This window comes from Haemorhous mexicanus, chromosome 19 (genome assembly GCF_027477595.1).
Source record: "Haemorhous mexicanus isolate bHaeMex1 chromosome 19, bHaeMex1.pri, whole genome shotgun sequence".
In the NCBI taxonomy this organism is placed as follows: domain Eukaryota; kingdom Metazoa; phylum Chordata; class Aves; order Passeriformes; family Fringillidae; genus Haemorhous; species Haemorhous mexicanus.
In genome coordinates, this window is record NC_082359.1 from 5895589 (window position 1) to 5908464 (window position 12876).

At 42.2% G+C, this 12876-nt stretch overlaps 1 protein-coding gene across 3 annotated transcripts in view; it reads right to left on the bottom strand.

Moving 5' to 3' along the window:
• The window catches only part of HIC2 (HIC ZBTB transcriptional repressor 2), a 71025-nt gene that overhangs the window by 17840 nt on the left and 40309 nt on the right, over positions 1–12876 (bottom strand). The window lies entirely within an intron of this gene.

A 12876-nucleotide genomic window follows, 5' to 3' on the forward strand; every position in this document is an offset into this window, starting at 1 on the left:
TTGAAAGCCTGATATATCAGAGTATGTGTGCTTCCTGAGAACCAAGGCAGTTGCAGAGCCTTCCCCAGGGGGTGCCTGGTTGGTCCCCTCACCCCCTTGACATGTTTGCTGTCACACAGGCCAGTGGATTCCTGGCAAGTCGAGCAGGCTTGCTCCTTACAGCCAAGCAGCCCCACATTCAAACATGCCACTACGTTCCTTGAAGGTATTTACAGTTTACTTTTTAGTGCTACTTTAAGTTCAAAGGGGCTAGTAAAGCCCCATTAAGCCATTTACATCAAACTGGTTAGTTAATTATCCTGTTTCAGGCTTTAAATTAGCAATTTATAACCCCTTCCTTGGAGATGCCAGTATTTGGAAACAACTCAGCCAGGACATTTTGCAGGGTGCAGTTAAGGAACAAAAACACCACTAAACCAAACCACCACCACCCCCCCCCCCCCCCCCAAAAAAAAAATCCCCAAAGCAATCCAGAATAAATATCTTCAGTTTTTGATTGCACAGATACTAACATTGGGAGACTCCAGTAGGAATAGAGGTGAGGGAGAGCCCACTTTTACCAGCTAGCAGGGATAGTGAGGCTTAGTGAGGCTAGCAGGGATAGTGAGGCTGTGTCTACCTTAGGCTATGCAGCAAAATGTGATTTGCAGAGCCCAAAGCCAGCCTGGGAGGCACCACAACTAAAGGGGGATGATTCTTTCCTTACAACAAGATATTCTGCTTCTCAGTAACACAATCAAAGGTATTTTTACATTCCTATGTACAAAAATGTGTCTGCCCACAAGGAAGGAAAACTATTTGAGGGTTTGGATTTGGTCTGAAGACCAGCATAAAGCTGCAGTCCTCTTTCAGGTTAGGATTAAAAAGATATTTATTTATACCCCCTTGTCATAAGGGTCAATGACCCCGAGGCTGGAGTTGAGAGGTCTCCATTCCCAGGATCCCCTCCTGTTTCTGAGAAGGAGAGTCTGTCATCCACTCAGGGGCTGGTTATTCCAGACCACCACACTCAGAGTGCAAAGCTGTTACAGGAGAGAATTACCACCTTCCCCCAAAAATACCTGACTGCCCAAACTAACCAGGGCCTGGAGCACAACCCTCCTTATTTCCACCAGCCTTTACTTCAGTTCTGCAAACAATTCACATACTGGATGTTTACCTGAAAATCTTATTTAAAATAAAGATGGGAGGGAAAGCCTGTCCAGTGGCTACTGTTTCCACACAACAATCTATGAAATGTAGGAGAAGCCTTGGCCCCAGTTCTGGGAGCTGTCCCAAACCAACAAAGACTTAACACCTCACCAAGAGCAGGAAGCCATGGAAAGAAGGGCCATGTGGAACAAGACTAAGGCAAACTAGGAGATTTCACATTAACATTAAAAAAAAAAAAAAGGCACATCAAATTTGAGAGAAGAATTCCATTCTACTTGAAAGACATGACAGACAGATGGAATCAAGTCATATGACAGGCCCTGCAAATTTCTTTTTCCTTCATCTTAATACATCCCCTTTTCAACAGTAAAAAAATTATCCTCTGCCAAACAAGTGTCAGATAAACTTCAAAAAGAGAGATAAAAATCTAAGCATTTTAATTCTTTATGCTATGCAATAATGAGATTTAGTTTGTATTTACTTGCTGCTTCTTATGGAGAATAACTGTTTCACAGTAATTTTTGGGATGGGGGCAGATGGAAAGAAGAGAGAGAAATACACTCAGATTTCAAAGTGACAAAATATTTTTGTACAAAATTTGTAACATGGTATGAATTTCATGTGATTTACTGCTCTAAATTGCAAGACAGAGGCCTTATAATAAAAATACTGGTAAACACAACACAAAAACTAAATTATCTAAAGGACTGAAAAACCCAACCCCACACATAGATGACATTCTCAGAATTCTCTGCCCTTTCTTGGGAGCTGTTACACCCAAACCATCACTCAGACCAGAAGCTGTTCTCTCCTGCAAACACCAGCCTGGCCTCTGAAACAGCCCAGTGCTAAAAGGCTACAGGGCTGCCTAATATTAGAGAATTATAAAATAATGTGCAACTGGGGAGAAAGAAGCAAGCAAAGCCTTCCTGAGGATAAAATGAGTCTTCCCTGCTCCACCAAAACCTTCCATTTCCAAGGCATGCAACAGCCAGCCTGTGCCTAGAACAGGTGTGTCTCCTTAAATACCTCACATGTCACACTTGTGTCTCATGGACACAGTCCTGGGGATTATATTAGTACCAGTGCATACCAGCTGGAGCTACCCCCGCCGGTGTCCTGTGACTCCTCGCACGGGGGGAGCCGCTCTCGCCGCAGGCACGGCCCCTCTGCCACATGATCCCGGAGACAGACAGACAGACAGACAGACAGACAGACAGACAGACAGACAGACAGCGACCCTGCCACTGCTGCTTCCGAGCGCTTGTGCTCCAGGGGCCGACCCAGCGCAGGGACAAGAGACCTCCTCCAGAGCAGGAAGGGGGCACTGCCGGGAGACAGTGAGAGCAGGCTCCAAGTATCCTTTTCTTTCCCTCCCCTGAGCTTTTTACCAGCAAATTCTCAACCAATTCATGCCAAACAGACACGGTGAAGACGTCCTTTAAATAAAAAAGATGCACGGCTAACAGAGCAAAGTCCACTCAGCCATTCCCAAGCAGAAAACGCTGACAGGGCACAATGCAGGTATGGCTAAAGCAGGACGAAGGAAGAACAAAGGAGAGCGAGCCTCATACATCTTCAAGTCAGCGCAGAAAGACACCCCTTGGCAATTTCAACCTAATTCATCACTAACCTTGGTGCACGCTAGCTGCTGGCCTAAGCAACTGAAAGAGACAGTAAGAAAATTTTTATGGCAGCAAACACATTGGTGACGTTTTTTGTGTCGTGAGTGGCACTGATAATACAACAGGAAGAGCTACTTGGTTTTAGCTATAGCTCTGCATAACAATTCAAAGGAATTCTTCAGCATGAAGATCTGCCCCAATGCCATCCATAATGAAAGGATCTTGTAGAACTGCTCAGGGAGCCAGAGCACCAACAGATGTGAGAAGCTGCTGAGCAGCACACATGGGCTAAGAGGTGGAGCCCTGTAGGGCCCTTCTAAGTCCTCCTTAGCAGCATAAGTGCTTTGATTTTCCAGAGAACAATTCTTGCAACAGCTTTTAGAAGAGAGAGTAAAAATGAATGGACCAATCTTGGTGAAAAGCCTAACTTACAAGGAATCTTATCACATCCATTAAATATTACACACTTTAATTAATTCCAATTTCCAGGTTCCAGTACACATCAGGTTTATCTGCTCATGCCTACAGTAACTGGCTCCAGGCATCACAGTCAGCTGTAGGGGATGAAGGCATTGCCAGGCTAAATGTTCTCCTCAAGTGCTTTTTCAGTCCACCTCTGCTTTATAACCCCTCAAGGACTGGGTGAAACAGAGGGTTCAATGAACCCAGCTCATCAGTCCATGGCAAGCTGGAAGCAAAGAGAAATTCTGACATACTTTACATCCCATTCATCTCTTCATCTCACTGGCCATTTCTGTTCAAATAAATCTAGAATAAGGGCACTCCATTATACTTCATTCTCAAACATGTGAGCAGGACCTCAAGGCCCCCCAAATCCATCTACCCTACAAACACCTTCTTATTACTGCCATTACTCAGTTTCAAGAGGTCTCAAGTCTGTAGCCATAAAATTCAGCATTAACTACCAGGTGAACTCTTACTGCTTAGCCAACTATTTATTATGCTGGGTCCTTCACTACCAGGCAAACATCAGCTGCAAATGCTACCCCATGTTCTCAGACACCAGGACCTTAAATTCTGAACAGCCTCCCATAACCAAAATGGAGCATCTTTATGTTTTCTTTATTCTTTGCCAGCCACAGTGTCAGGGACTTCCTGGTCAGTTAGCAGCCAGCCTGGTAAGATCTCTGAACTTCACACATTTGTCAGGAAATCTTAGAATACAGACTGTCCTGTACTTCTCAAGCAGCTTGAAACCAAGTTGGCAAAGCAGGTCTGGGTCCCCAAACAGACAAATGGAGGCCCAGCTGTATTTCATAACTGTGCCACATAGAAAGTGTGCACTTCCAGGAACCTTGAGACTTAGTGACAGAACTTATTAATGCAGAAACAATTACTTAAGAACCCATATTTAAAAATCCCCACTTTTAGTACAAGAGTGCAATCATTCATTTCATTTTTCCACAAGTAAAACTTTTTCAGACTTGGGGAAAAAGAGGCCTCCTTATGAGCAACCCTCTGCACACCCAGGGCTGTGTGTTCCCATAGGGAAAGTCTGAATTTCTAGGTGAGACCAAAACAAAACAACTCCTTAAGTGGGAGTAGCTGAGAACAGAGCTGTCCACGTGCCTCTGTACAGGCCTCCATCCAAATTATCAACTCCCACTCCTGTCAGTACTTGCAAGCCTTTAATCCAGCTGAGGTTCTTCACCAACCTCCAGCTATTTCATGACGTGCCTGTCTTGGGGCATAAAATCCTAGAGAGTGTCCCCATAAATCAAGCACATTTGTTACATAATTGAAAAAGTTTTAAAGGAGAAAAAAAAATCGTGCTGTTATTAAGAAGAAAATTAATGATCTAGAGCAAAGTAGTGATTAGCCAGATAGCTATTCTGTTTTATTGAACAACCAGACTCATAATTAAGGTGTTTTTTCTTAAAATAATATATAAATAAACTACTGGAAAGTTTTATACAACTTTAACTGGTAGAATTTCAGAGTTCAAATAAATTACAAGCTATTTCACCGTTGGACTCTCTGTCTCTAAGGCCATAATTAATTTTAATGTTCAGATTTGTAGTGAAAAGACACGTGACCAGTAATAAAATAGGAAAAACCTCTTTAGGGCTCTCTTGCAGTTTGTATCAACAATACAGAATACAGGAAAATAGGAGGCCAGGTGCACTTATGTTCAAAGATATCTTCAGCCTTACATACTTTGAGAGGTATTTAAAACATAAGAAATTCAAAATTCCCTTGCCTCCATTTGGGGGGAGGGTAATGGAGATGAGAGAGAGGAAGGGGAGGGGAAAAAAGAGATCAGCTGTTCCTTTAGAGACTTCATATATGAACACACAGAGGGAGTTTCCTTTATCTGTGTATCAAACCATTGCAAATACAGGAAAAGCCAGGGCAATGCCAGCAACTAAATGTGCTTTCATTTATTTATTTATTCAGAGAGCATTCAGTGGTAGAGAAGACTGGATTTAAATACTAGTAATTGAAAGCTACCAATTTTGGTCTTGTTTTACATTTACACTCTAGGTTATGAAGGATGATCCATGGCTGGTAACTACTAAGCCATATTGATTTAAAACCAAATATAATCTGCTCTCAATTTGGCCTTATTTTCTGCTAACCAGAGCTGCACTGTCTCCAGCTGAAACATTTATTCTATTTCACAGATATTTATGCAGCTGACATTTTTCTTCTTTTTATAATTTTAATAAACAGCCAATGACTTTCATTAGACATTTTCTCATTTGAATGATAATGCCTGAAAATTCAAAAAGTCATGATCCATTGAGAATTTTTTACTTCATTTTTGTATGTACCATACTAAGCACTTAAGTCCAAACATGTTGAACATTTAAAACAAACTCTTTCAAAAAGAAAAGTAAGCTGTAGCTGATGATTTAAAACTGAATTCACACTGCCTTGTCCTTCAGAATCTAGAGCTACCAGATGTTGGCCTCCCATTAGATCTAGTTCTTATTCACCAGCTTAGAAGAGGAGAACAAGCATCCTGAATTTCTTAAGCTTTCCCTGTTTTCTCAACAGAAATATTTTACTGATTAAATTTTTTTTAAAATCTGCAAAAACAGCCTAAAGGTTGCCTTGCAAAGGCAGCTTCATCAGCCAGAATAAACTCTTGCTCTGATGTACAGGGACAGACTTTCTGCAACTGAGCATTCTGTCTTTCCTTAAACCTTTGGCAGAACACAAGCAGTGACTAAATAAAGACAGATCTAAGCTCATTAGGATCTGTGAAAATTGCTTAAGGCAGCCATTGTAATTTCAAGTTTCTCTTCCTAGTTATTAAAAAGATTGTTCAATTCAGTAGCTCTTAGTTGTTACATCTACAGTGCATTTGACTTTTGTGCAATACCCCACAAACTGCCATCAAAGACCACTAAAACCAACAAAAGCAAGAAGTGCTGCATCCATTTCCTACCATACACATTCTGCTTCACTTTTCTTGGCTTGTGTACTGAGAGGCTGTGATTGCTTCTGTCCACATTTTGTTTAGTAATTTATACTAGAGAAAAACCTTATTTCCAAGAAAAATCTAAATACACATACCAAAAAAACAAGATAAAGCTGAATTTGCTATCAGGAAGATGGCAGAGAAAGAGAAGACAGACCTTCACCTGATCAAGCACAATGTTATGTGCAAAGTCCAGAAGAAACAGGCTGTCATGGAACCTTCCCATGCTACTTTCAAATTCATTTTTGCCTTCGTAGTCCATTATACTGCTCAAACCACTTCTGCACTAAGTTCCTTATTTGTTTATTCCTTCCCACAATAGCACTTCCATTTATAAAATTCACACTTTAATTGTTTGCATGGACCTGTCAAGCTAAGGAAACCTGAAATGAAATCTTTCCTTTTGCCAGCTCTGTGGTGGAGGATGCTGTTCAAGCTCACCCATGGCCACAAGTTCATCATCCACTAACCTGGCTGAAGTGATAAAGCAGGAAAGGTAGCACTGTATTGGACACAGGGCCCTGGTCCTACACCCTTCCAGACCAATGTCAGCTTGGACATTGAGACAATCTCCCTGCATAATTCACCAGTATTGCTGGTTTCAAGTTATGGCTAGAGAGCAGATGCACAGAATGCATCATTCTGTTCTTACATATTTTTGACAAAAGAAAGTCTGGATGCACTGAAGGAATAAAACCAAAAAACCTTCTTTGCTCCTTACTCTAAACAGTGATTTTGCTGGTGTGGAGGGGGAATAAAACTACACATCCCTTCTTTAAAAGAAAGATGACTTGTAACTTGGAGAGGGTCTAATAAGAACACTATTTCTCTCCCCTAATGAAGTTCCTTGTCCAGTATTAAAGGAAAGTAGTCTTGCAGTAGCATTTCAGCCACCTCAAAGGGCTATTTAAAAAATAACATAGGGTTGTGATGTTTAAACAAGCTTTTCCATCAATTACTTAATAGCATCCAGAGGCTTCAAGTAAGAAACAGGACCCTTCATACCAAGAAATTTATAGTAGCAAAACACAGAGTGAGGCAGAGGACTTGAAGGGAAGGAAAATGCTGGGGGCAAGGAGAGAAGGGAGGTAAAAACCACAAGTAAGATTACTAAGTATATCCAAAATCTAAAAACTGGAATAAAAGCCCTGCACCAAAGCCCTCTAGAAACATTTAAAAAAAAAAAAAGTTAATTTCTTCCTAGTTCACCTCATCAAATCAGATCCAGAGATGCAGAAGTCCACTCTGGAGAGCTCCTGCCCTTTGCTACCCCTCTGGTAGCCTAGTGCCCTGGAGTACTCCTGTGTGGCAGGCAATGACAGCTGACAGGTACAAACTCATTTGCCCCAGGACTGCCTGGCATGTGAACTCACAAGGGCTCTGTGAGCTGGAAGAGAAATCTCCCAAGAGAAGAAAGGAACTCTTGCTATTTTGCCTAGCAAAGCCTCCTCCAGAGAGCAGAGCCGTGCTGGGAGGTGGCGAGTGACGCCTGCGCTGCAGCCGCTCTCCTCCTGGGGCAGGGCAATGCCACGCTGCAGTGAGCTCAGCTCTGCTCCCAGCTTCTCGTGGAAGCATTCCAAGCTACTCAGCTTCTGACAGCTCTCCAACTGCTCTTCCACGCGGTATTGCTTTACATTACATTGCTTTCCCTGCCAGGAGGCACTGCTGTATTACAGTACAGTCATCTAGCAAAATGTAAAACTGATTCTTTCACCTCCCAAATATCAAACGACTGTTGCTGCTGCACTCACGGCTACAAGCCCTCCTCTGTGTTACACTTTCCTGCTTTGGTGCACATACAAGGGATTTTAGTACCTTCTCTTCAGCCTCCTTCCCAACCTTCTGCTTCCTCCCAGTCATTTCTGTGGAGGGCAGCCTTCCTCAGCTTCCAACCCAAGGTGTCACTGCTAGGCCCTAGTCATTAGGTGCATTTTCAGTGACTGTAGCACCGAGAGGAGAAAGTGTGAAAAGGAACTGGAAACATTGTAGTTACTTACACTTCATTAACAAGCTCAGCTTCCTGTTAACTCAAATTTTTTAAAAAGATGGCAGCTACAGAGGCATTTTATAACACATATACATTTTTAGGCATTTGACTCCTAATGCTCTTCATTTCAGTGTGCTTTACATTACCTGTGGGCTGCAAGGCAAAACTAGTTCCCCGCACTGCAGGGTAGCTGGTTTCCTTTCTAGTTTTCACCTATAAAAATAGCCAAGTTAAAAGAGCAAAGGTCTATCTCTCTCTGTTCTTCAGCAGTTACTAGAATAGGGCCAAAAAGAAAAAAAAAAAGTGAGGGATGGCAGAGAGGGAGGAAAAGTAATGACACAGAATACAGGCAGTCTTTTTCCTTCTTACACCCTGTGCAATTGTTAAAGATCTCCTGATCCAGAGGTTGCATCCAGGCCATCACTTTTAATAAGAACTTATCTGTCCTTCATCGATTTTTCAATCTGTTTAGACTTCTGCTATCCATAACACCCTGTGGCAACGAGTTTCACGTGGTAACTGCTGCTTGACAGAGTGCCTCCTCTTTGCCTGCTTTGAATCAATTTAGCAAACACAGGAACTGTGGAGGATCACTCCCTACTCCCCTTGCCATTCATGACAATACAATGCATCTGCAATTTCTGTAATAAGTCATCTCTTCTCTATGGCAAAGAGAAATCACAGGAACTGCCTTTTTTCTCTGGACCTTCCCTAGCCCTCCACTACCTTTGAAGGTAGTGATAAGAACTGCACAGTGCCTAAGACACTGGCACACCACAGATTTACCCAGCAGCACACTGATGGTTTCTGTTTGGTTTACCAGCTTGGATAAACATCCAGAGTTTGTTATTTCTTCAGGGAGTACAGCATTTCCTCCCAGCTGCCCATTCGTCTCTCTGCAAGCATTTTCTGGGGACTCACTTCAGAGTGCTCTTAAGTAATCTGCTGACATTTTTCTTCCCCCAACAACTGCTGCCAAAGTTCTCTCGAATTTTTTACCCAACTCAAGTCAGTCAAAATCTCAGCTTTCAAATCCCTGCCATTTTTCAAAGTCTTCCCAAAAGCACAGCAGTTTGCAGACACTCAAAGCTCATGGCTACCTTCCTTCACCTGAACACCCAGCAAGAAGGTCCACAAAGCAGAGAAGCAGAAAGGACGTGGTTCTCTCCAGCAAGCAGGGGGAGCATTAAAGTCTATACTGACAAACCAAGGAAACTTTCTCAGTCTTGTCCCAGCCAATATCCCAGTCTTAAGAAATTTCCCCGGAGGCCCCACGTAACAGTGACTGTCCTGAAGGATCAGACTTGGCAGTGCAATGCACAAATCACTACCCTGCCTCATGAGCCCCTGCTAATCCCAAAAGATGTGCTTCACCAAACAGAGCTGCTCCATATAATTGCTTGGCTTATCTCACCTCTCTTAGCTGAGCTACCATGGTTCCTAAAGGCCTTAAAATTAATGACAGATATGCTTGCAGATTTAAACTCTTTTACCTGTGCAGTGCTGTGTGCATCACTTGTTCACACAGCATTGCCATTCACAGTCCTCTGCTGCGGTTTCTCTGTGCTTCTTATAAACAGCTCGAGTGCTGCTGAATTAGCAAACACTGGGAGGAAACATCAGAGCAGTTTGTTTGACCACAGTTTCAGAATTTCTGGCAGGCAGTTGTAACACATCAGGAGAAAAATAACAAAAAGCAAAGGTATAAAGTGAAATACTGAATCTCAGCATACCCGACCAGAAAACCGAGCAGGTAATTTGAGCAAACAGACTTATGAACACACAGTTAACAAAAGTAGCTCAAAACAGATGAACAAAATAATAGCACAGACATTTTACTTCCACAGTTACAAACCTCTGCATTTGAATGAGGTAACTATAGAAGTAGCAACCTTTGTACATTGACAAAAATCTACAACCACCCGCAAGCATAAGACAGTGTGCAAAAGCTGGAGGAATAAAGTAATCTAGTTCAGTATACTGAAACATTCCTTTTGGATATCTCATTTACTGAATATTTTGCACATAGTGCCTGAAAAAATACACTGGGTGTGATAAGATCTGTGAAGAAGAATCTCTTTCCTTCAGTTTCCTAAGGAAACTATGTGGGATAGAGCATCCTTTTACTCAACAGGATGAGAAAGTGCACCAAATCCCTTGCTGGAGTTCTGACATAAAGGCAATTCAGAAAGTCAGCCAGAGACCTGCCCACACCCATCACCATGACTTTCCAAGACAGGAATGAAAAAAGTTGTGTTTAAGTTTCACACTCAGCTTCAAATGTCAGTCATCTCTATTTTCTCCTTGGAAATATATGCACAATATGCACACACATTTAGACACACATATCCAGCTCCCTTCTGATATTTCTTCTGAAATCCCAGCTCTGACAATTCTCGTGGTGCTGAATCTGAGAGATGGTTCCCCAGCTATTTAACCCCCTGTATTATAAAATGCTGTCACCCATGAGAGATCAGAACCAGCCAGGAGCTTGAACACAGAGAACACAACAGCCTGCTCACAGTAAGCAGAAAAGTTATCACTGGAAAGCAGTTTGCAAAGAGTGCCTTCAACACTATGACAAGAAAGTGGCAATCTGTTCAGAGCTACACCAAGCAGGGAAAAAGTTTGAGTCACTTAAGTCACAGAGCTAGTTCTTTGCTGTTCTCCAGAAAGGAGTGCACAAACAGGTGAGGAATCAGATCATATCTCCTGCCTTACACCTGGACACCTGTCAAGGCTTTGAGCTGCAAGAAGTCAACATGCATGTTTGTTCACATCTCCTTTCTTTGTTAACCAACTGAGAAGCTGCATTCTTCTCAGCATGAAAGTATCCAGCTCCAGTTGAACTTGTTTCATAGAATATCTGACTGAGAAGAATGAGGGAATGAGGATGCCCTCCTTGAGATAAATGTTCTGGCCTCTTGTGGGCATAACTCGCCCAGCAGGAATTGACAACTGATAATGTTATCACAGAAAATGCATTTAAGCTCAGTTCTGTTAATAAGGTCAGTCCTCTCCTAGCTGAAACTAAAGGATCTCTGTTCACCTGGTATCTTCCACATTTATCCTGCCATTGCTCCAGAAGCAGAACTACTACTAGTGAGGAAAAGTCACCCATAGTAAGGGAATGGACTCTACTGCTAAGCCTCAGAAAAGGGACAATGCTGAATTGACTTTGCAATTTGAGAAGGGTACTTTTTATCATCTAGGACATTTGCATGAAACAGCTTCTCCAGCTCTTGGATTAATGAATAAAGAAATCAAATCTTTCAATACATGTTGTAAACAGCCACAAAGATTTGCCATCTGAAAAGCTATACATGGCTCTCTTTCCATATCCACCATTTACAAATAAAGATTTTTCAAGTGATCAGCTGGGAGAGCTGAAGTGGGCAGAGCTCAATGTGCAGCCAAATTGAATCATCAAGGAAAAATTTGGACAACACAATGTTGAAAGTCTTGGAGACAGTTTGCAGTGGCTTCACTATGTTCAGTTTTTCCTTAAACAAATGTTTTTTTAGCAAGCTGGTAATTTTCCTATTGTATCAAATTCCTTGCTACGTACTTGGGAGAAAATTTAGTTGATCCATGAACATTTGCATGGCTTATTTTAGGTGTGAAAAAAATTCAAGTGAAGAGATGAAGAAACTTGCCCAAAGTAAAACTGGCAATTGCAGAGCTCAGGAGGGACCCCCATCCTCACTCCCCTATCTCCTTGCCATTCTGCACAGCTACAGGAAAGCACAGACAAGAGGCCCTCAGCTGAAGGACAATGGTGGAGTGATCTGGCTTCAACCACCTGAGCTCAAGCTGCTGCTCCCAGTCAGTAGCAGAATCATCACATCCATCCCTTCTCAGGGAGCCCAGAACTGCCCAGCAGGCCCTGGGAGAGCTACACCCCAGGATCTATCCACAGGCTTAGGCAGAAAGTAGTATGCAAGGTACCTATCATGGTAACATCTAAATGCAAGTATCAGAGCACTTTACAGACAAAAAGGGCTTTCCCCCAGGCTGTTTAAAATTTGCATGTTCCTGTGTAGCACTGAAGACAGCAGCAATGGTGATTCATTAAGATAATGATTTAAGTAGGAGGCTTAAGAAAGTCAGGGTGGATTAACATCCAGAGGGCTGCACTGGAGCTTCTCCACTCCAGGATGCCACCTTCCCTTTTAAGGGAATGGAGGAATTCCAGAAGTCAAAAGAACTATGAATTAACAGCAGCTATATCACAACTACAATGTACTGAAGCACAAGAGCACCACCTCTGCTCCAGCCCATCCTCCTTGGCAAGGACAAGCACAAAATTTTATGCTGCATGAAAATTTTCATGGCATTTTAAATTATTAGCAATTATAAATCAGTAGATTTCCCTTACCTTGATTAATTTGTTAGTGTAGGTTTTCCTCAAAAGAAAGGGATTGTGTGAATTTCTTTTAAACCAATTTTCTATCCACCTTAAAAACAATACACATTTTCTTCCAACCAGTAGTCTTTCCCCACTATTGAATAATCAGATGGATTTGATAAATTGATTGCTCCCACATAATGATGTAAATATACACATTGGGAAAAAGCACACAAGTCCTTTCCACACCCCAACATTTAATCAAATTGTGATCAGTGACGGGTTGAGACATGCATTCTGTCCATAACACCAGGCT